The sequence below is a fragment of the Schistocerca nitens genome, chromosome 3 (genome assembly GCF_023898315.1).
Source record: "Schistocerca nitens isolate TAMUIC-IGC-003100 chromosome 3, iqSchNite1.1, whole genome shotgun sequence".
In the NCBI taxonomy this organism is placed as follows: Eukaryota; Metazoa; Arthropoda; class Insecta; order Orthoptera; family Acrididae; genus Schistocerca; species Schistocerca nitens.
In genome coordinates this window covers 804,119,181-804,144,946 of record NC_064616.1, presented here as the reverse complement: position 1 = coordinate 804,144,946, position 25,766 = coordinate 804,119,181, and the positions used below count along the sequence as shown (strand labels likewise).

Sequence of the window (25,766 nt, the reverse complement as noted above, 5' to 3'; positions counted from 1 at the left end):
TATGAGAATTTCGCCCCGTTTATACTCCGCAAGACACCATACTGATTGTGCTTGTCATTTTCTGGACCGGTCGCAAATGGGATGTGGGTTGGACGACAGCAGGTAAGTTTCCATGTGAACTAGATTCCCTCTAATTTTACCTTCGTCAGCTCTTCATGAGACAGATGTAGGAGGAAAAAACATACTGTTTGACACTTCGTGCGAGCGTACGCTCACGCAGTTTTATACACACATCAAGAAGAGTTTTGCATCACCCCAGTTTCCAGAACTCCTGAAGATAGACGTTGACTGTTGATATTGTATCACGGACACAGTCCGCCGGCCGGAATGGCCGTGCAGTTCTAGGCGCTACAGTCTGCAACCGAGCGACCGCTACGGTCGCGGGTTCGAATCCTGCCTCGGGTATGGATGTGTGTAATGTCCTTAGGTTAGTTAGGTTTAAGTAGTTCTAAGTTTTAGGCGACTGATGACCTCAGAAGTTACGTCGCATAGTGCTCAGAGCCATTTGAACCATTTGACACAGTCCATTTGACTCTTCAGAGATGTCACTAACCCCGCCCAAAGATGTAAACAACTATGCATGAGCAGTGCCTATTAGACGGAAGGGGTCCGACAGACGATCAGTTCCAGTCATTCCACCAGGAAGGAGGTACACGGCTCGTGTTGCCCGTTGTCCAACCATGCCTAGACGGTCAAAACCACGGTTCGATCGCGTCCGCACTGTTACTTCGTGCCGGGAAGAGCTCTCAACAAGGGACGTGTCCAGGCGTCTCGGAGTGAACCAAAGCGATGTTGTTCGGTCATGGAGGAGATACAGAGAGAGGAACTGTCGATGACATGCCTCGCTCAGACCGCCCAAGGGCTACTACTGCAGTGGATGACCACTACCTATGGATTATGGCTCGGAGGAACCCTGGCAGCAACCCCGCCATGTTGAATAATGCTTGTCGTGTAGCCACAGGACGTCGTGTTACGACTCAAAAAGTGCGCAGTAGGCTGCACGGTGCGCAGCTTCACTCCCGACGTCCATGGCGAGGTCCATCTTTGCAACCACGACACCATGCAGCGCGGTACAGATGGGCCCAACAACATGCCCAATGGACCGTTCAGGATTGACATCACGTTTTCTTCACCGATGAGTGTCGCATATGCCTTCAACCAGACAACCGTCGGAGACGTGTTTGGGGGCAACACGGTCTGGCTGAACGCCTTAGACACACTGTCCAGCGAGTGCAGCAAGGTGGAGGTTCTCTCCTGTTTTGGGGTGGTATGATGTGGAGCCGACGAACGCCGCTGGTGGTCATGGAAGGCGCCGTAACGGCTGTGCGACACGTAAATGCCATTCTCCAACCGATAGTGCAACCATATTGGCAGCATATTAACGAGGCTTTCGTCTGCATGGACGACAATTCGTGCCCCCATCGTCCACATCTTGTGAATGACTTCCTTCAGGATAACGACATCGCTCGACTAGTGGCCAGCATGTTCTCCAGACATGAACGCTATCGAACATGACTGGGATAGATTGAAAAAGGCTGTTTATGGACGACGTGATCCACCAACCACTCTGAGTGATCTACGCCGAATCGCCGTTGAGGAGTGGGAGAATCTGGACCAACAGTGCCTTGATGAACTTGTGGATAGTATGCCACGACGAATACAGCCATGCATCAATGGAAGAGGATGTGTTGCTGGGTATTAGAGGTACCGGTGTGTACAGCAATCTGGACCACCACCTCTGAAGGTCTCGCTGTGTGGTGTTACAACATGCAATGTGTGGTTTTCATGAGCAATGAAAAGGGCGGAAACGATGTTTATGTTGATCTCTATTCCAATATTCTGTACAGCTTCTGGAACTCGCGGAACCGAGGTGATGCAAAACTTTTTTTGATGTTTGTAGTAAACTACTTCATGTTGGACAACACCTCTCTTGCGGCGTCTGCCATTAGAGTGAGATGAGCATTACTTAACGATTTCGGGCTTACTATAGAAACCAGTAACGAAATGGTGTGGACCTCTTCTGTTTCTTCTACCAGTCTCCCCTGGTAAGAGTCCCAGACTGAGGCACAATACTGAAATATCGGACGGACGAACGAAGGTTTTATGGAGGACCTCCTCGTGGATGCACTGTACTTACTGAGGATTTTTTTTTAATCACTCACAGCGTGGCATCTGCCTTTCCTGCGATTTGTTCTATACTTTCGTTCCACTTAAAATCGCTCTATAACACTTATCCAAAATATTTAACTGATGTTTACAGTGATTTTTCGGCAGTCGTGTAATCTAACAACAACACGATACATTTATGTCGAAGGTCAACTGTCAAACCCTGCGCTAAGCGTTGTTCCTCTGCATATCTTCCTGCATTTGAGTCTGTATACAACAATAGCATCCGCGAACAGCCTCGTGGAGTTCTCGACGTTGGCTACAAGGTCATTTATATATATTGTGAACTATAATAATCCTTTAACACTAGCCTGTGGTACGTTCGAAGGTACTTTTACATCGTAAGATTTGTCTCTGTTGAGAACGACATTCTGCATTCAACTTTGCAGGAAATTTGTAGTCCAGTCAGAAAACTAGTCTTATATTCCGTACGCTCGTAAGTTGTTCTTGAAGATACGGTAGGAACTCCGTCGAACATCTTCCTGAAGCATCAACCAGGGAACTGATATCTACTACCTACTTACGAGCGACGTGGTGAGCTATAAGTGCTAGGGCGTAGACTAGATTGGTGAGAGAAGGCTGTTGACCTGTAGTGTAGCCGCGTTAAAATCCAGCTGCAAGTAATCTAGCAGCAGCCCAAAGCCTAAGTGATGGCCGAACCGAGAATCTTAACTGGCTCTCCGCGACGCGGCTTTCACTCGGCGTGCGGCGTGACGTCACACTTCGACTGCCCCCGGCAATAGAGCGTTGACTTGCGGCCGAGGCCACGGGCTGCTGGACCTGTCTCTACCGTTGCCGAAAGAGACTTCGAAACGTAAACAACCTGCTATCAGTGCCACCGCCCATCACTCGTGGAGTGTCGCTAGCCATCATGCATGCAGCACGGTTTACACTGTATATCACGCCGAAAAAACGACTTGGTCTCAGTTATGCCTTCCACGCGTAAAGTGGGTCGCACTTCACGAGGATCTGAGACCAGTCTGTTTCATCTCCTTGACGCCGATGGTTCATGAACGTTGACTGCTATCGACTGTGATGCGGATTCTGTGCAAATGTTTCCCATTAATTCTCTTTTATTAGTCTGATAGGTGAAACATATGTCTGCATGTGCAGCCTCCAAATGCGAAAATTAAAATACTGAGGAATAGTAAACACAGCAGGTTCACTGTTTTTATCATACTTGAATGATAGACAGCAGAGCGTATCAGTTCCACACGATCGCTCAATATGTATGCAGAATTTGAAGCGGTCAGACATGGTGTGCTACAACTTTCTGTTTTGGGTCCTCTGATGAGTTGGGTAACTGGCGAACGGTTCTAATGCCGCCAACATACACTGCGCCTAAGGCCCGCGAAGATAATAAGGAATGAGAAATTAGGGCTCATATGGAAGCACATAAACAGGCGTTTTCCCTCGCTCTATTTTCGTGTGGAACAGGAAAAAAAATGACTAGTAGTGGCACAGGGAACCCTCCGCCACGCACCGCACGGTGGCTTGCTGAGCATCTATGCAGATTTAGAGGTAGATGTAGATTCTTTCAAGGATGAAGAAGGAAATAGGCTATGCCCTTTCAAACTAACCATCTCTGCATTTGGCTGGAACTATGTAGGGACGTAATGGAAAACTTGAATTTGTATGGTCGGACGCGGATATGAACCGTCGTCCACCCGAACGCGAGTCCAGTGTGCTAACCACTGTGCCATCTCACTCGCTCTATACTTTAGATAAGAATTTCTGGAGCACAAGTTGTGGTTCAGGGACACAGAATGTTTTTGGTGAAATGATTTCCGTACATCAAAAGAAAACAGAAATATGGCGTTGTACTGTCAGAACAATGTCAGTCCACCATTCATATGATCAGCCAATTTTTCGTATCGTGTGCAAGAATTGCCGGTTGATCGGTACAGTTTCTTCAGGTTAGATCAGATTTGGCTTTTTCCGCTTCCCTGAGCATTTTGGACAAAACCAGGAAGAATTTCATTAGTGTTGGCGCTCACTGCTACCCTTAATTGCGGTTCAGGAAAGGAACGCGGCGGTGGGTTGATTGTCACCAGCAGCGTGCTTCCGTCTCACTCTGCGTTCCTTCCTTTCGCGCTGGGGATTGTCAAACCACATTCTTGTAGATGGTTGCCGACAAATTTTCTTCAAGCTTACAGTACAAGATTTTCGTCTCGTGGCTATCATTTCCTTCTCAATATCTCTACTTCATCGAATTAATACTCGCAAGAAGTTAATTTAATGTTAAATGCTATAAAGTTGTTGGATGTAAGGTCCGCCAGTTACGCAAAACACGGTTTTTCCCACGTTTCCAAACATGTTACAGCACCATTGTGCCATTATCAGTGGGTTTCTGTTTTATTTAATCTGTAACATGAACCTTTTTACAAAATTATTAGAAAATTACGGGAATATTTAGTTCAAACAACAATTAGTACACTCGGTTTGCATCGTTTCTCAGGACTACTTGAGTATTATTTATTACAGGTAGCTTGTCATCTGCAACCAAATGATGTTGATGAGAAATTTTGTTTGGGAATAACCTATCATTTTATGCTCTAAACCTGATTTAATTTGTCGCGCTATTTCGCACCTATATTCGTTTCTACTTACGTTTTTGTGTGGAAAGCCCTTTCTTTCTCAGCTTCGTGGCGTGTTTTGAAGCACGCGTAAATATAACACATATTTTCTCAAATACGGTCGTAAAAGCGCTTTGCACTTCACCAAAATACACTGTAACTGTGGTTTTTGTGTGTCCTAGTCCGGTCAGTGTTCATTTGTTCACCAGTGTGTTTGGCACCAAACCCGAATTTTGTTTACATATATAATGTGTGTGTGTGTGTGGGGGGGGGGGTAGACTTTTTAGCTAAACTTTACAAAAAAGACAACACAAACGGCTAAAAAGTACACACACACACACACACACACACACACACACACACACAAGCGCACTGGTGAATATGTGAACATTGACTGGGCTGGTACACACAACCACCACAATTAAAGTGTATTTTTGTGAAGTGAAAAGTGCTTTTACGAACATATTTGTGGACATACGTGTTATATTTACGTGTACTTCACAACTTATCACCATGAAGCTGAGAAAAAGGGGCTTGCCACAGAAAAACGTAAGTAATAACGAATAGAGGCGCGAAATATCGCGACAAACTAAACCACGTTTATCGCATAAAATGGTATGTTAACTCCCAACATAAGTTCTCATCAACACCATTTGTTTGCAGTTGACAAGCTACATGCAAATAGATTCCAGAATATAAATCGCTTTCGGATGACGATTTTTCTGTGTTGTTGTTTATTATGAACTTTTTGGTGGTCAGAGGTACGTACGTATCTGCATGGAGACCAAAGACTATCGACGCATAATATTAACATAGGTTTTAAAGATTTGGAAGCAGAAGGCGGCTTCTATCGTGTTCAGAAACGACTTTGATCTATTTCCAATGAACTGATTTGTAATTCTGCATACGTCTTAAAGTCCCGATGGGTTTTTATCAAAGCTCAAAACGGGAAACGTATTACAGACATCATGGTTCATTTAAGTAAAATAGTATATGAAGCAATAAAGTTTAATTTTTTGGGGTAAATTCATCTACTCTACTGCAGCCTACTTTCACCGAAACTCTTTAATTTTATATTTTAGGTTATTTCACATGAACATTAGCATTGTAAGACAACTATATTTCATAATGTAAAGTCATTTCATTGTATTTTACTTAAACGAACTGTACAGCTTTGTCTACTTTCTACATCTCAGACACACCTCTGCACGGGGTCATGGAAACGATTAATGTAATGTCTACATGTCCCTGAATTATTTCTTATTGTTAATATTTGTAGCCATTCTTTCACAGCTGCTAACGGATGTACAATAAGAAGCATAAAAGTAAGTTTTTTGTTGTTTAATGTGTTTTCCAGCTTTGGTATTCTAATCAAAGTATAATTTAAAGAGCCGCTAATGGTGTTATAAAGCGTCATTTCTAAAATCAAAGTAAGAGTGAGTCAGCATCCTTATAAATAATGTGGATCTTAAATTAACCTAGGACTGCTACTGACGAACACAACTATCAGACAGCAAAATATTTATAGTTAAGGAAACAATTACTTGTTGTATGTCTTTCATGGACGAATATAGAAACCTAAAAATATTTAGTGAAACATATTTGGTAAAAAAGAAATGAAATTTTGTGTGGAAGACAAGTAACAGTCAAACAGGAATTGTGTTAATAACTATATTATTTGCTGTGACGTAAAGAAACTGTATAGAAGCCATGGTTCATAGTATAGGTGATTTCTCAGAAAACCGGGGTCATGGCAACCATTCAGTTATTTTCTTGTTGCTCTTAAGTCCTTGCTTCATTTCCTGCTTAAGAACTGGCGCGTTCAGTTGTAGTGGAAGCTTGCTCCACTGTGTACCGTGCACAAAACACTGTTGTTAGAAACACTTGCAATTAACAGCCCTCCAGCATAATGAACGCGTGTTTAACGAAGCAAAAATTGGGAGAAAGTCAAAAATAAGTAATACAGAGGTCGAACTAAGAATCTACAGTTTTGTTGCATTATATGAGAAGAATTGAAGACACCACCGCTGAAAATAACCACACAACTTTTTACGATCACAACAATATTCAAGGCTTGAATCTCGTATCTTGCACAAGATGATTAGCTGATTCTCGCTGGGCTGCGCCATTAATTAAGGATCTGACCGGACCTGCCAGTCGTTAACATTGTCTTTGTATCTGACGGTTTAATGAAGCAAAAATTTGGACATTCGTCAGACTAATGAGCGACGTTTAAGAGAAGATAAAACTACAATTTATAAACATGGAACTGAACTCTGGAAGTTCTTTTTTGAAAGAATAAAATGTTCTCGGAAATTTTTTGTACTTTAGTGTCATGAGAACAACGCTTCAGTAGACCGTCCGCTGCGTAAATTATTTCGAAATTTCAGTAGATGAAGAAATCTTTGCGGAAATTTCTGGTCTTAGCATAAATTGTAGTGGTAAGAGACTAGCGACTTCCCCATTTGGGTACTTACACAGAGACAATAATGGATCACATATTTGAAATGACGCAGTGGGTCAATTGGGTATGTAATTACAGGAAGGCCAATTATTTTCGTAAAAAGATTCTGCTAAACTCGCATTATTTGAGCTGTCGCGAAATAGTTCCAACTACATACACTGAATTCTATAAATGAGAGAACAGAAATCATTCAGGAAAAAAAGAAGCAATTGACTCGAAAGCTGAATGAATCTTTAGCACTGTAGTGACCTCGAATGATTTTAAATAATTCCGAGTGCGTCATCTGTGTGTAACAGACAATTCTGTTTCAGCACTGATGTGTTTTCTGAAGTAACACCCAGTCGACCCGCAGTATGAGCCCTTAATGTGGTTAAAGGGCGTTGGTAAATACCCTGTATAGCTGTGCGTAACAATTTTTTTTTCGTAAGAAGTGTTTCCTCTTCTAATATGTGAAGTTATATTTTGGAATTCCACAAGCAAAACGTGGTACAGCATTTCCTTGCACGTTAAGGCATTAAGTTGTCTCTATTCTGCTCTGCCTAACATAATTTACATTGGAGAACTCTCGTCGTTCGCAAACTTCCTATCTTGTAGCTGTTGATTCACACTCTGGCTGGTGATGGTTTACATTCCTTCCTGCTGGTGCATTCAACCGTTTTGAAATGCAATCTTTACTCTTCAGATTCAGAACTATGTTTCCTTGAGAGAAATCGAACTTTTCGACGTTCTCTGCTACAAAATTAATTCTCAAAGTCAATTCTACAACTAATCCCAGTATTACAGGAAACGTAAGTACTACGGAAACACCCTCAATAGCGAGCTGCAATCTCAACCACAATGTAACAGTGTTCGTCGTCGTTTCAGTCGCTGCAACTATTCTAATACCACTAAGAGTAAGAGAAGGCACGAAGTACTTTTACAAATGTTATCGTGCAACCCCTTTACATTACACTTTCATCAGAGACCGTAGTGTATCTTGTTACAGCTGGAAACCATGGTCTAATTTCGAACGCTGATTGTTGGGCTTCCTTCATGAGCCTTAAAGCAGTTCGTCTACATTAATATTCCATGAGCTACCTCTCTGAATGTGATAAAGTGGCGATGTTACTCTAATAAAACACAAAAAAACTCGTTAAGACATTAACAAAAGTCCATTTTTTGTGTTCAACGTAGAACAAAAGAAAATACTTTTAAAATACTGTATTACTATATTCTATCGTACTGAAATTTAATTTGTATTCCATATTTGGAGTGCATTCTGTTTCTTTAAATTGTATCTTCGTTTTAATGATCTCCTGAAATGACATAATGCTTACTTTCTCCAATATTTTTATCAGGACACCACATATATTTTTTTTCTGTAGGATGATCTGAATTTCCTGGATTTCAAATAACACCTATATAAATAATTTGATATGAGCAAAAGTGAAAATTCGATGGAACTTTGCACAGATGTGTTGGGCAGTCTCTTTAGTGTGCCTGTTGATCGCTTCAAGTCGCTCTTTTCAGTTTAGAGCGCAAAGTGATAAGGTAGAAACGCCTAAACCAACTGTGTCTCCAGCCAAGTATGTGGATCTGGGGAAAGATTTCGCCTGAAGCTATGCAACCCACATAACATGAATGTCAAGCGTTTTTTTCTTCAAGACAATTTTCTGCAGGGGCAACGGAGAAGCTCCTGCAGCGTTTTCGATGGGAAGTGTTTCATCACCCACAATTCAGCCCTTAATTGGCTCCTCCCATTGTTCATCTCTGCTCACATGAACCGATGGCTACGAAGACAACATTTTGACACAAACAAGGAAAGGCAGACCAGTGTAGAGAATTGGCGGAAAGCACAGGCGGCTGCTTTCACTGACGAGGGTACCGGAAAGTTGATGGAAAGTTTATACAACGCCACGACAAATGTCTAAGTCGGAGTGCTGACTATTTAGAGAGGTACATGGAAGGTGTGGGTAACTGTTGAGAATAAAAAAAATTTGATTTTCACTGTGGTTTTAACTTCGCGACCGATCGAACCTTACTTTCCGAGCAGCGTTCGTATATAAGTATGTAGGTATCTATGCTAAAAGTCGCCAGGCGCATTCTCTCTGGTATTACGGCAGATACTTTAAATTTCGTTTTTGCATTCTGAAGTTGGAGTCAGTCCGAACAAATAGTGCTCCTTACTTCTCACATGCGGCGCCCGTTGTCTGTGGAAAGTGTCGTTATGTTTACTGTTACAAACAAAATTATTTTTAAAGCAGAGTTTTGCATGGCCATGCGATAGAGCAGTCCCAGATTAGTCTAGTGCGTTATCTGCTTAATCGTTAAGTATTAAGAGAGGTAAAAAAAACTCCAAGAGTAATCAGTACTCTAGCAGCGACAGCACCGTCCTGGGCCTCGTTGACTGCTACAGCCGAGCATGCAGCGCTACTGCATTGCTGCTGGGTAGCTTTTAATTCTTCGTGTTTTACCGTCCCAATACATACAAATATCACACTAGGCTAATCTGGGACCACACTATGGACTGGCCTGTTAAATTCAGCTTTAAAAATTATTTTGTTTCTGACGGGAAACAAACCGACGTTTTTCGTCAACAATGGGCGTCGCTTGCAAGAAGAGATGAGTACTATTTGAAGCTACACAATTCAAAAACTAAATTGCAAATATCTGCTGAAACACCAGAGAAAATTAGCCTGACAACTCTTAGGAGAGACACCCTGTATATACGGGGTGTTCAAAAAGTCTCTCCGCAGTGCCGTATGATTGTTAGCTGCGAGTGCCGTATGATTGTTCGCCTGCCTGGGTTACTTCCCATCAAGTGGACTCTCCCAGCATTCCACTGTTTCGTTCATCTCGGCCAGCGTCAGTAGTATCGTTGGTGTGTGTCGTTACGTGTTGATGTGAATGTTTAAATTAAGATCTTTTGTTCGTTTGTTTCTTTTTTGTTACTGTTAAAATGCTAACCATTGAAGAATGTGTGTTTTTAGTCGAACAAGTGTTCAGAGCTGGCGGTAAATACACAGTTTCAGTGAGAGGTGGCATGAGCCCCCTCCATATTTCTATCTTACGATTTTCCTCTCTAATTGCATGCGGTGAAAAGTTGCTATTCCTTCACACGCGGACTTCCCACGCAGCGTCTCTCGTCACCCAGGTGGTCCTGTGACAGGTGGGCACTGCTGATCTTGAAAGGGTAAGCCGACAGGTGTGAGGGAGTCGAGTGAATGCATCCCAGACGCCGACATTGTCAAGACACGCCCGGAGGGGCCTGAAGTAGCGGCTGGGCTAGAGGTTCCGTTACTTCGCAGAAACTTTGCGAAAACACTTTCTGGCGGGCTACCAGCGAGGCGTGGGAATGACTTGTGTTCCCAAGCAGCCTTGGCGCGCAAATTCCCGCGTTTTCTGCCATATAGTAACTGTGATTGGCTTGCTGAGGGCATAGCTCCGTGACGTAGCAAAATCGGCGCAGAAATTGGCGCTAAGAATCTCCATTGGTGGAATGGTAGTGCTCCGGCAATAGAGTGGAATTTTCCACCGGTTTTCGAGTTGATGATTGGAACGGTTAACCACGGCCACTGTCGTGGGGGCGGGAATGTTCTGTGTTTGGTTTGTACAGGTGCTCTTGTGGGGGTTGGCTCTCGCCTTTCGGTCGGAGTAGGTTACAAGACTGAGCTCTCGCTGCTCTGGACAGCCTGCCTTCTGTTGGCTGTCTAATATACTTTTATTTAATTGTAACTGTTTGACGAAGTTGCTGAAGTTTCGACTTCAACGTAACTTTCCGAGTACAGTTGGCAATTGAGCGTTCTGTGTACAAGCGGCCTATGTTGTCTGTCTTGAGCAGTTTTGGCTAAAATTGACTGTATCGGAGTTACAGTGTGACTTCGCTTGTTAAAATCAATCACTGTATCATCAGTGATTGTGTGGCGAGCCTTCTTCGTCTCCCTCAGAGGCGCATTTGTATTGCTAGGAAGTCTTTAGTCTGGAACAACCAGACCAGGATAATTAGTTTCGGGCTATACTCGTGACATTATCATCACCACGACTGGACGTCGAAGTAACCAGCCATCGCCTCCGGTACGCCAGATCGTGTTCTTGCAGTTAGGAAGACAGTTTGGTAATGTATGTCCGCAGCACAAGCAGATAGGGATTTTCCTAGGTGATAATCAGAACTAAGCAGAGCGCGCCTGTTCGTCTTTTTCTTTGTTCTGTCTTGGGTGTTCATTGTCTGAATTCTCACTACTGTAGCAGCAATTAATGTTGGGTTGGCTGTGTGTTTCTCTTAAGATTTGAGTTGCAAGGAATTGGCTCCACATACCACTTCGTCATAAATGTCACAATCTAGTTTAGGGACAACTTCACCTTCACAGCATTTATTTGAGTATCCAATTTGAGCCAATGTGATGTATTGTAAATGTTTCATATGTTTTTGTTTATTATTTTGAGTTATAATAAATCATATCGTTATTTTGGGCAGAACTTTCATTCTGTTAATCGGTAGAGCAACCCTTTCATTTCTCACTATGTTAATGAAACTTTCCTTTATTTAACTTATTTATCAAATTAAATTATTGCAGGTGCCAAACTCTTTTCTACTCCACTTGCAGGGTCGATTACAGTCAGTTCCCGTTTCTTTTTTTAAATCCATGTGCAACAGCAAAAGTCGGAGTTGGAATAGGGGGGGCTTAGGGCATACTTTATATATGAAGATTCTAGAAGAATTTAGTGTTAAATACACTGCTAACCCCGGCACCTCGCATCAGTTCATCAAACATTTAATTCAATTTTTTCGGAGACAACACTCCCACATCGCGATCCTGTGCAGGATTTGATTAACAACCTTCGAAGTACGGGTTCAGTGACAGATGCACCTAGAAGCGGTCGTCCTAGCATTTTGTCTGAGGATAAAATACTTTCAGTGGCCGAGCGGTTCTAGGCTCTTCAGTCTGGAACCGTGCGACCGCTACGGTCGCAGGTTCGAATCCTGCCTTGGGCATGGATGTGTGTGATGGCCTTAGGTTAGTTAGGTTTAAGTAGTTCTAAGTTCTAGTGGACTGATGACCTAAGATGTTATGTCCCATAGTGCTCAGAGCCATTTGAACCATTTGATAAACTACTCGATATTTGCGATAAAATGTCCATGAGTCCGAACAAGTCAGTAAGAAAATTCGTCCAGGAATTCGATGTTAGTGTCTGAACGGCCCACACAGCTGTAAGGAAAAAATTAGAACTTTTCCCACACAAAGTGACAGTCGTGCAAGAACTGAAAAATACTGATCTTGGAAAGAGACTGCATTATTGTCGATGGTTCAAAAATTTCGTTCAACAAAATGGAACGGATATTCTTAATGGAACGTTTTTCACTGATGAGGCGTGGTTTCATTTATCCAGGTACATGAACTCGCAAAATTCTCGTATGTGGAGTACTGCAAATTCATTGTGTATTCATGAAGAACCACTTCATTCTATGAAAATAGGAGTTTGGATTGCAATTTCTAGACGTCGGATTGTGGGTCCCATATTTTTCAACGAAACAATAAACGCACAACGATACTGCAGTGATATTCTGTACCCAATCATAGGAGAACTTGTCTTAAGTGAAATACTAAACGGTTATTTTCAACAAGATGGTGCAACCGCGCAGATAGCTCGCGTTTCAATGTCACTGCTTGCTGATGTTTTTGGTGTTCGCATAATTTCACAGGGACTTTGGCTTCCACGATCGCCTGACCTAACACCACCTGACTTTTTCTTCTGGGGTGCAGCGAAAGCAACTGTTTTAAAATCTTCAGTGTTTTTCGGTATACAGGGGAAAAATAAAATGCAGACGGAAACCCGTGCGAGAAACACTCATCCACCGAGGCAACAGAGCATCACCGTCATTGGAGACAAGGCCTTTCTATGTAATAGTTAGCGCCACTTCTCCACTGGCGATAGTGGCAATCAGTCACAGTCAAAAAATAACAAACAACATTACGTACAAAGTTACATGTGCTGAAGAAAGGGGGACCTAGTGGCCAGCGCCGGCGCCTCTGTAGCGTCGTTAGATGACGTTTCCGGACATGGAATCTTATCTGCAGAACACCATATAACAAACCCTCAAAATTTGTTGCAATATTCCTGGGACACAGTGCATATGTAAAAAGGACGGAGAAAACAGAATCAAACTAAATGAGTAGAAAGGGTATACGATGCTATTTCAGTGAATATAATACCGAGCGAAATTTCCAAACAACTTGACAGTATGAGCCACGACGTACCATCCCCTCTGTCACGGATGCATGCACTGATACGGTTGAGAAAGGAGCCCAAAGCTGTAATATCCCCTACTGAGGCAAGATGACCCACAACTGCTTTGACCGATCCTTCATATTCTGGAACTGGCACTGGGACAGAGATGAAATCCGAGCTGGTCCCAAGCATTTTCCGCCGGGGACAGATCTGGGGCACTTGCTGGCCACGGAAGTGCCTCAACATCACGCTGACAACGTAGGCACGTGTGCCACATGTGGACGAGCAGGACACCACGATACTGTCGCATAAGAGGTTGTCTGTGTTGCATCTTTGTGCCGTCAGAGTTCCCTCAGCCACGACCAAAGTCATATACGATTGCTGTCCACATTGTGACGCCAATAATAATGCCGCTAGACCTCTCCGAAACATTGGAAGAAGGGCATATGGGGTAATGCAGAACCGCTGAACACAGTGCGACACCATTCATCACCTTCCATACTTCCCAGTCACGGCACCAATCGAAACGCACATACTTTGGTGTTGTGGTTTTAACGGCAGCCTATACTGTAGACGGTAAGTCCTAGTACTGCTGCTGTTACTCTCTGACCAAAGGGCAGGATGACACAATGTTTCTACGAGTTCATTACTTGTTCTCGAATGGCAGACAGAGACGTGAAAGGCTTACGATGTGCCTTGTGCACAGAACAGCGATCCTCCTTTCTGCTGGTCAGACGTGACCGATTGGAAGCTTGACTACGAGTTTGCCTGCCCTCACGTACCCGTGCAGTTGAACATTGGGCCACTGTCAGAAATGAATGCCCCAAAAATCTGGATATTGTGCGATTTGTCCAGCTGCCAAATGGAGATCTACAATGAGACTCCTTTCAAATTCTGTTACGTGCTGATAACGCTGTTTGACGGGATATAGATCATCCCAGTATCCTTCACACTAATCACTCGACATCTCACGCCGTTCACACTTTTTATGTATCCCACAAATCCTAGTAAGGACACTAAACACAGACTACACTAATGCACTCTGGTGTCCATTGTACCTTTGACAGACACTTGCAAATGTAATCATTAACATTCTCGCCGATGGTATGTGTGGATACAAAATTATTGACTTCTAATCACATCTTCTGGCTGCAATACTGTTGACTCACGAGTGAGGTAGCTTACATAACGATTCGACCGTGTCTCTAGAATTCCGGTCAGTCTGTGACCCTTAACAGTTGGAATAATAGGGAGATAGATATCGTCCACAGAAGAGTAAGAAGGGTGCGGCATTTCGTAGTGGGTGCAAAAAAAAAAAAAGAAAATGGCTCTGAGCTCTATGGGACTTAACATCTGAGGTCATCAGTCCCCTAGAACTTAGAACTACTTAAACCTAACTAACCTAAGGACATCACACACATCCATGTCCGAAGAAGGATTCGAACCTGCGACAGTAGCGGTCACGTGGTTCCAGACTGTAGCGCCTAGAACCACTCGGCCACCCCGGCCGGCGTTGTGGGTGCATACAGGAAACTCACTAAATTCAGCGACAGATGATATAACAGAGGCTCTGTCAACCATGCTGAGGTTTATATTAAAATTTTCGAGCTCGAGCATTCCAAATAGACACACACAACATGTTAGTTCCTACCACGCAAATCTAGTGAAACTGTCGTAATGAAAAAATTAGAGATACGGAGCCCATTTGAGGGTTTATCAACAGCAATTTTTTCTGCGTCCCATCCGCGAACAGAAAAGAAAATGGGATTCAGTGACAGCGGCTCCCTTTGCTACATACCTCTTCAAATGGTTCAAATGGCTCTGAGCACTATGGGACTCAACATCTTAGGTCATAAGTCCCCTAGAACTTAGAACTACTTAAACCTAACTAACCTAAGGACATCACACACACCCATGCCCGAGGCAGGATTCGAACCTGCGACCGTAGCAGTCCCGCGGTTCCGGACTGCAGCGCCAGAACCGCTAGACCACCGCGGCCGGCTACATACCTCTACGTAGTACAGTCAAGGCATTGAAGGTTTTATTCTGTCAATGTGTGGAATGCATTCCGAAGCTTTCACAGTGGAAGTCAGAGGCGACGGCTAGTGAAAGAAGTGGAACTCGAGCATTTTCATACCCCATGAATGAGGATGGGTCTAAGACCGAAAGCGAGATCATGATTAACTAAATAAGTAAAATACGATAGAGAAAAGATGCAGTATAGTTCTCACATGTTGACCTTAGAACTTACCACAAGTTCCTTCAATTAACTTTGGAAATAGTAAAAATTATCGAAGTGATGATAAAGAGATAGCTTAGTGGGGAAATGAAAACTTCTGTCTGGCCAGTTTGTCCTGCCTTTTTTGGGAAACAGAGAGGAGCGGTTTGGAGCGGTACGAACTACCACTTGGCTAGCTGATCTGGAAGGAAAAGCGGGTGTTTCAGATTGAGGACATAAGTGTGTAACATAGCCTGTGACTTACTTATCTTGGCACTAAAAGAAAATGTGTTCATATGCACATTCATCAGTGGGTTCATTGAGATAATTACCGCACTGCGAGGATGGTTGTAGTAGTTAAGATAACTAAATGCATCAATGAGTCAGTTTAACAGCATGTTATACTTCACTCATGATGATTTATTCCAATTCGGGTCATTGCATTCAACGGTTATTTGACGCTCTTCGACATAATAAACGGAACTTTGTTTTCGCCGATCCTAGTGGCGACCTCGAAAAGAACCTAACAGCAGCATTTGAACTGTTCCACCAACACTTCCCACAATAGAGGATCAAAACGGAATTTTGTTGTAACTTAAGTAATATAGATATTGATTTAAGTAGGAGGGTGAACCATTCCAAATGCAAGCTGCGTTGTACCTGGGTCACCTGATGTAAACAAACACACATCTCCTGTTCACGGTCACCCTCTCCCCCATCACCCACCGTTCGAGGCCAATAGGGTGACTTAAAAATGACAGGATATTCAAATGGGCGTTATCATATTGTTTGGGGAGCGAACACAGCCTGAACCATTGCCATATCTCCTTACGTAATCAAAATGTCCACTTGGTGTATCGTCCTCATACAAACACACATTACTGTTAACAAAAAAGCCATCAGATACAATGATCCTAATGTAAAGAAACTGCTCACTTTGTGAAGCCCCTTATGAGAACAAAATGGCCACTTTCGCAGAGATCATTTATTTAAGTCCATTTCAAGCTGCTGCCTCACCCCTGTCCTCGGCCTCCCCTCTCTCTTCTCTTCTCTAGCCCAATTAGGTGATTTATAAATGGCATGGCAGCTGAATTACTATGGTTAAGAATCTCAGAGCCTTCGACACTACCATCTATGTGTTAAAAATGGTAGGGCGTTAGCCTATAATTTAAGTCTCAGTATGTTATTGCACTTATCCTAATTAATATACACTGTTACCCACTATCAAAATATGGCTGCCTCTATTTTTATGTCAGCCTTATCTTAATTAGTATGATCCGTGACCTAAAAACTGCTGTCAGATACTTTGACACTATGGTGATACAGCATTCGTCTACCAGCACAGTTCTGTTTACAGTTTTGGGAAAATTTATTGCCATTTTGCCGGTTTTCTCTGGCAGCCGAATGTATGACCACCGTTCATTTCAATACTTTTAGTTTTTGGGGCAATTAGTTAAAATTTTGGGGCAATTTGTTGCACTTTTCCCCATTATTCCAAATATTCACATTTCTAGGTCGTCATCCAAAGACACACATAAATATGAGACTTTAAACGTTTAACAAGTACCAATGACATCACTTTCAGGTCGCCTAAATGGAGTCTAACAGCGTGACATTATTGTATAAAAGCAGCAGGAAATTTAAAAAATCCATGTGGGAGAGTTTCTGCAGGCATTAAACATCGTGTAATTTCACTGATTTCCCCCAGTCACTTGTACTGCTGTCAACACCACCACCACTGTGATTCGAACAGTAAAAGTATTCACTTTATTTAAAACAAACAAAATGCAAGGAAGAGTCCCACTGTCGTTTGCGCCTCTGCAAGGGCTGCTGCAGACCTCACCACAATGTGCTCCTTCCGGGATCCGCCACATTTATGTTGGCCATGTCACGGCCACTGGTCCATCGCTATGCTGCTGCCATCGTTATGATTCATGCCACTATGAATGCGCGTGAGCGGGCAGCAGTACAAACAATTAATTACCACCTTGTAGCTGTGAGAACAGCGAGCCTATGTCTCGAATCATCATACAGGCTGCAGGGCACTGCAGCGTTCAGCCACCGCCACCAGTGTTCAAACACACGCTTTAATAATTATATATGACTTGGCTTTTACATGTTCGGAATACTTCCAGAAATTTGACATTATTACCATTACATCAGCGTGACATACAAGGGCTATTCGGAAAGGAAGTTCAGGTCGGTGGCGAAATGGAAACCACTGTGAAAATCCGATGAAGTTTTGCACAAGTGTGGTGGGTACTGTCTGCAGTATGTCCGTCCATCGCGGCACGTCGCTCTTTTCAGTTCTGAGTGCACAGTGAGCCCATTTCGTGAGGGCAGTACTATACACTTCAGAGTTGATCTTTGCACGATGAGGGACGACGTCAACAGGATTATCCTTTCAGAGCCCTAAAAGACCGTCGCCATGACTTTACCGGCTGAGGATGCGGTTTTGAACTTCTTGTTTAGAGGATGGATGGTGTAGCGCCACTCCGTGGATTGCTGTTTTGTTTCCGGTGCGAAGTGACGAAGCCGTGTTTCATCGCCTGTGACGATATTCGACAAAGAATTGTCACGATCAGCCCCGTAACGAGCAAGCACTTCCGCACAGATAGTCCTTCGTTGCTCTTCATGGTCTTCTGTTCGGCGGCGATGAACCCAGCGTGTACACACATTTGAGTACCTGAACTGGTGGACGAGTGTGTCAGCACAACCAACAGAGGCGTCCAACTGATGAACGATGTGTTTGATTATGATCTGTCAGGGTCCTCGAATGAGAGAGTTCGCACGTTCGAACATTGCAAAAATCACAGCTGTGTGCGGCCAGGTGGCACACAGGAGATAGTACAGGTTTGCAGTACCACCTTCTTGACGTACGCCATTTCGAAGGCTATAGTGCTGCCATTTATCGGAGCTTCATGAAACATTAATATTCCATGATGTCCCACACCAAAATATGCATTTTTTCATTTGAAATTGGCCGATGAAAATGGTTTTGCATTACTTATTGAGAGCCCCTCCTACTTTTAGGGAAATCACTCTAATCTTGCAGTGAGTCTGCTGGCTGCTATCGTAATGGTTCATTGTATTATCGATGATGTCACTCACCTATAAACTACTTTTCTGTTTCAGTGTTCACGTCTCCTACTTTTGATTATGCTGTCGAATGTTTCGATAAGGAAATGGCAGGGTAAGTCGCCAATCACGTTCATTCATAGTTGCCCTAGTAGCAAGTAAAGACAAATACCTTTTGATGAAAGGACCAACACAAGATAACTTACCGAAAGATTTGAAACAGTTTCTTAGTTGAATGCGAGTTGGAAATCCTGTTAATCAACTGCTAATACGCAAAGGAACTGCAAACCCAATAACTGCTTTACGTTTCAGAAAAATCTCAGTAAGCTGCGATTTTATCCATACTGTAGAATGAATACGAGACTTTAGATGTATGGTCCGCAGCTCGTGGTCGTGCGGTAGCGTTCTCGCTTCCCACGCCCGGGTTCCCGGGTTCGATTCCCGGCGGGGTCAGGGATTTTCTATGCCTCGTGATGACTGGGTGTTGTGTGCTGTCCTTAGGTTAGTTAGGTTTAAGTAGTTCTAAGTTCTAGGGGACTGATGACCATAGATGTTAAGTCCCATAGTGCTCAGAGCCATTTGAACCATTTTAGATGTATGAGAAGAAATTCTTTCCTTATTGTCTCATCTATGAGAGCATAAGCGGCGTATTAAACGCATACTATCAAGTTTTGAATTTGCAGGCATTAGATGTTGGAGCACTGCGCTCCGATATACGCTTGATAACAGAACTACTATGTTATCAAACTAGTTACGTTCTAGCTACAGAAATAGTAATGGCAACTGTTCGAAAAATGCTTTTTCGCATATATCCAAGTTTACGCGGCTGCCGACCCACACCACTCAGTCATCATGAATAAAAGAGTAGAGAGAATATGAGAATTCGTTCTTGGCATCAGGCTTCCCATCTATTGAAATTTTTGTATGGTTACGTAACAAGTGGATATGTGAACCAATAGCAGATGTCGTGAAAAAACTATATATAATTCTCAAGCAGTATTTGATTATAATTGTTAAAATCGGATCATTTTTCCTTTTCCAAAAGGAGTTTGTAGCGACCAAAAGTAGCGGCTCGCAATCGAGAAATCGCCATTTGAATTCCGGTAAGATTCATCTCTTTCACATAAAAGCCATTCTTCTCAAAGTGCGCTAATTCTTCATCCCTAATGACCACTCTGTCGATTAGATACTACGTCCCAACATAGCAAGTCAAGTGTAGTAAGCAAAGAAATCCTCTTAGGTTTAACACTGATACTGCTGTGGTTACACGATTTACCAATGCAGATAAATAAAATAAAGTTAATTTCATAAACATAGCGTTTCATGCAGTGCAAGGCAGCGAAGAGTGTTTCTGGGGTGAGTAGATAAAACGTGACTGGGGAAAGAGCATAATACAGCCCCTACTATACGGAAAACGCCTAGGCACGTTTCTTACCGTACGACCAACATGCTGATGCAGAGGGCGTGCTAAACAGCAAGAAGACGGGCTAATGAGGACCGGATGGCGTGTTGTCGCTTATCGTGGCGAATGTCTTTCGAAAACGAAGCGGCTTTGTTCGGAGCCGACATTTTTTGCTCATCAGTAACACCCTGCTGCAGCAACGACGACTTTTAGCGCTTGTACTAAGTAATAATAAAATTTAATTGGCGTTATATAGCCGACTGAGATCAATGATTCAAAGTGCGGTGGCCGTTTGGAAGTTTGGTGCGCATAAAATTCCAATGAAACTCGGCGCCACGCTCGCCAGTGTGTGGTCCCAGTCTTATGAACTGAGACCTTGAATTCGCACATGCAACAAAATGTTTTTAATTTAGATTATTTTTTATTCACAACATTTTTCACGCACGAAGTCAAGGAGACCGAAACAGCTATCGTTCGTAGGACGAATAAGAAAAAGAAATAATCGAATTGCAAGCATCACGTATGGGCTCGAATAAACCTGATTTTGGCCATCATGGTCACCTCGCGAAATATTGGTGGTAGAAAGCAATATTTGGTTATTCGATGGTAGGTCCACAGCTGTTCAGTACTGAGGAAATTGAATAATTGTTTTATTTCGTCCGTCTCAGTTCCATTGATACAAAATTTTATATCAATGCAACTGAGACGGTTGAAATAAACTGTTACCCAGTTTCCTCAGAGAGCAATATGTTGACGGACTCTTTATGTAACATACGCCTTTGTAATCTTAATTGCCGGCCGGTGTGGCCTTGCGGTTCTAAGCGCTTCAGTCAGGTTCCATTACAGTCAGTTCGCGTTTCTTTTTTTTAATCCATGTGCAACAGCAAAAGTCGGAGTTGGAATAGGGGGGGCTTAGGGCATACTTTATATATGAAGATTCTAGAACAATTTAGTGTTAAATACACTGCTAGCTCCGGCACCTCGCATCAGTTCGTCAAATATTTAATTCAATTTTTTCGGAGACAACACTCCCGCATCGCGATACTGTGCGAGATTTGATTAACAACTTTCGAAGTACGGGTTCAGTGACAGATGCACCGAGAAGCGGTCGTCCTAGCATTTTGTCTGAGGATAAAATACTTTCACTGGCCGAGCGGTTCTAGGCTCTTCAGTCTGGAACCGCGCGACCGCTACGGTCGCAGGTTCGAATCCTGCCTCGGGCATGGATGTGTGTGATGTTCTTAGGTTAGTTAGGTTTAATTAGTTTTAAGTTCTAGGCGACTGATGACCTCAGAAGTTAAGTCGCATAGTGCTCAGAGCCATTTGAACCATTTTTTGTAATCTTAATTGTAAACCTCTACTTGCTGTACTACGCCTTGCTTGTAACGTCTGTTGCGCTTACTAATCGATCTCGTGACGAAGCGCTCCGTTCTTCATTGCATCTTGTTCCGTTTCCGGTCTGAATCTCGCCTGATAATGGCCTAACACTGACGTACAGTACTGTAGAATTAGTTGAACGATTTATGTTGTGGGTGAATTACATTTCCTCAAGATTATGCCAGTGAATCTCACTTTATAGATCGTCCCCCAAGCATGTTACTATCTAGTTTACGGTTGTTATGTTTCATTTTGGTTGGTCGCCAATCATGTAATCAGAGAATAATGGAGCTTTACGCTTATATAAGCTCAGTACGCTGAATTTATTTACGTCCAGGGTCTTCTCTCTCTCTCTCTCTCTCTCTCTCTCTCTCTCGCACACACACACACACACACACACACACACACACACAAAATACTAAAGAAAGCAATGAACTTGTTAAATTGCAGGTAATCCGAGAAAATTATTAAACTCCTCGAAGCAGAAACACGTGGTAGAGGAAATTGGTGCCACTTAGTTCTGAAAACTCCTTGCGAGAGTAGAAGTAATGCTTTGCGTTTCAAGGGCACACATTTCGACGCATAAGTTCGAAATTTGACTCAAACATGCGTACAATCTTCTTCTGTAATGGTGCAAGAGAGTGGCGCCCTGCGACCTCACCCTCGGCCTCCTCGACGCTTGAGACAGCAAGGTGTCGACACGCAAAATAAGGTCACAGCTCAGTAGTTCATGAGAGCTGTCAGATAGGGTAACGCTGTCACCAATTTTCACTACACTCCTGCGCGATCCCATCGTGCTCGTGTCACATGATGAGTAGATCCTCACACCCCCTCTTACACACATTTCACCTCTTCCTTTGTCACCCTGTGGTGGAGGTCAGAACTTCGACAACTGGCGTTGAAGTCACACGGTTTTCTTACGGGTGGCCGAAGAAACCGTTTGAGACACACTGCCGTTCAGAACTGACACGAAAACGTCTCAGGAGCGTCGACATTTCGCAGTGTGATAAGCAGCACGACGACGTCCTTGACAGAGTTCTACTCTCCTGCTACCACCCGGACGTTTCAACCCGAATCTAAGGACATCGTGGGGCTGAAATCACATTGAACGTGATCTGACCAGTTTGGAGTGTAGTGCGACTGCAATTTTTGCTCTAGTACACATGATGGAGATACTAGAGACCGTTGAAAACGATTCGACGAAATCTGAAATGTGATTCGAAGCAGAAATACCCCCTCCCCCCCTTCCTCCACGATGTGCTCAGAATACGGCCGCAGCAGTGTCGGACGTCGTGAAGAACGTCGACCCGCTGCTCATCGCACTGTGAACTGCCGTTTTCAACAGCCAGATGTATGGGAACCAACGACCGAAGCCTAGTAGGTGGTTTCATTGACGCCCTTTATGCCACTCCCTGAGGCGTTTTCGTGTTTTCTGAGCGGCGGAGTGTCTTAAATGTTTTCCTCAACCACCCGTAATAAAACCGTGTGATTTCAACACTGGTTGCCGCAGTTCTGAACTCCACTGCTGTGGCGTCAAAAGAAGGATTGAAATGCCGGTAAGTGCGGGTGTGACCGACCTTCTCATCGTCTGACACGTGTATGGTGGGGTTGAGCAGAATTGTGGTCAAATTTGGTGCCCATGTGACACTATTAACCCACCTTACAGTTTACAGTACGTTCCGAGCTGTGGACTTTTTCCTTACATGTGTCATCAGCTTGCTTTTTGAAGCATCGCCGAGCCCGAGGGTAACCTCGCAAGCCGCCACGCTTGTGCGTCATCGTAGAGGAGGGTTGTAGGCATCTTTCATCAAATTTGAAACTTATACGTCAGAATGGGGGACAATTATGGGGTTTTTAAGAAGTGATACATTAATTTTGTTGCGCAGTGTAGTTTCAGAAAGGTGCATTATCCTTCAGCTAGTGCCGTAAGAGCGGACTAAAATGTCGGCCACATTCTTTGCTGTAAAAGTAAAATTTACTGTCTGGTTTATTGTTTACGTTTGAAACCTGCGTATTTTGCCTGGTACCTAATTAAGCCATCAGGAGCCAAAGTTTGCATTTTCTGTGAATGGCGTTGGTCAGCTGCTGTTTCCGTACCAAGTCGGCAAAACAAAGGTTTTCTTGTGATATGATGCAACTAATCGTCAAGGAATGCTCTATTGCATTTGTTGTCTGAAATGTGGACAAATAATCCACATTTCAGTGCAATAAATTTGGGTAATTTCTGTATCTGTGGATCTGAAGAGGACATATGGTTCAAACTGAACCTCTTGTGTAGCTTAATGAGTAGCATTATCTTGCGTCTGAATCTCGTTATTAAATACCTTCTCGTATGTTAGTTGTGTGTTGATTTGTTGCGGATCTATTCTGGTTCTTTGGCGGAAAATAATCTTAAACGTAAAGGACAATGCTCCAGTCCACTGTTCCCTCTATGTGCGTTTAGCCCTGGAAGAACGTGTTCCAGCTAGCCGACTGGGATGAGAGGGGCTGATAAAGCACATTGACGTCACGCTTTCTGTATAGTTTAAGAAGAGTATTTAAACAAGTAGAACACGAAAAGTGCGGAAAGTGCTCATGCCGCTCAGATTTTGGTAGCTTACTTAGTAAGCGGAATGGGCGGAACTAAATTAACAATTCCATTGAATTTGCTGACGTGAAATTGGTGGAGATAATGAGGATGAAATCAACGGAGATGCAATGACATGAAATGACGTCAGTGAAGTACTGAGCAGAAACGCTGAACGCCAGTGTAATGAATAGGGTTAGATTTTTATGATGGCGCGTATATTTTTCGGCAAGACTGACATCTTTCTTAAATACATATAAATGCTTGTTATGAAAAAACTAAATGAATTACTGTAATTTGTTAAGTCACATTTGTGGATATATGGCCATTACTCTATAATAGAACGTATTTTAGCAAGTAAATGCCCATATTCTTTATATTTTCTCTCTTTCAAGACGTAAAGAGCTATTCACATTCAATGTCTGTCTTGGGTGCTATATTTCTTAGAATAGCATCTAATCTTGTTTCCTGGAAAATGACAAATATCCACCTTACTCTCGTACTTTGTTTGAATTTACTATACGGACTTCATCCTTATGCAGTAGTGAGTTTGTGTAGCCTATAGTTAGTATATGAGCAGGTAACTGCTTAGGCCACGGTGGACCCCCGATTGAAGACAAGTGTCTTCTTAAAGTCAGAAGTGTGTGCGGAATAATTCAGAAAAAATGTCTAAAGACAAGCAAATTATTCGAGTAAAATTAAAATAGCTCGAGTCTCAATATGACGAGGAAGTATTTGCGACTGACGGTAAAATACCATGTTATAAACTGTACGTCGTAAGAGTAGCTGCAAAGAAGTCATTTGACAACAGTGAAACACAAACGTGGAATACAACAAATTGAAAAGGTGAAAACACTACAGCGAATTGTTCTAGGGGAGTCCTGCCAATCTTATTCATCAAACTGTCTAGAGCTGCGTACAGGTTTCCTTTGTGCTGACACTCCCGCAATTAAACTGAATCTTCAGAAAATTCGTGAATTCTTTGAAAAATACACAGGAAAATCCTGTAGTGAATCTGTAACTCAGAGATGCTTTTCGTGAGAGGCTCTGTCCGGTCTCCTAACGAAAAGAGAGTCGCTAATTAAATGTAATTTACATTTACGATCACAGATTCGGATAGCTTTTGGAACTACGGATCTAATGATACTCGTCACTAGTTGATCGAGTAAGTAATTTGAAAGTCGACAAAATTATTTGATGAGTAAACGACACTAAATCAATTTTCCCCGCGAATCTGAGCCCACCGATAGCTTGCCTGAATAGAGAGCGACTTGGGAAGGCGGACAGATTTTAAGGCCTGCGGATTAATTATTGCTAATAATTTACAAAATGGTGAAATTGTGTAGCGGTTTCGAGACGTTCTTTGAATTTCAAGCCACAGTTACGTCAGCGCGCTAGTACTCGAGGCTTCCCCCTTTCCGAGTTGTCACTGCAACCGCCAGCTCTGTTAGGTTGGCTGTGGGACCTCTTTCTGCCGGGGACAACTACTGTGCAAAGGCGTCCGAATCTACAAAAGTGCTGAAAGACACTCTCAGCACCCCACTGCGTTGCCGTTCTTAGTCCGAGCCACATGGTGTTAGCAGTAGCGCAGGTGGTGTGCCGTTTTCAGCGTCTGTGCACTTGCCAGCGTTACTCGGTAGCACCAGTGGGCAGAGTAGTTCGTCTTAGTACCACAGTTTTTCAGTGGAATGCTCGCGGTAATTTCGGTTCCA

At 43.1% G+C, this 25,766-nt stretch overlaps 1 protein-coding gene across 2 annotated transcripts in view; it reads right to left on the bottom strand.

Moving 5' to 3' along the window:
• LOC126248829 (zinc finger protein rotund-like) overlaps positions 1-25,766 on the bottom strand; it is a 910,415-nt gene that overhangs the window by 653,583 nt on the left and 231,066 nt on the right. The gene's annotated exons all lie outside the window — the stretch shown is intronic.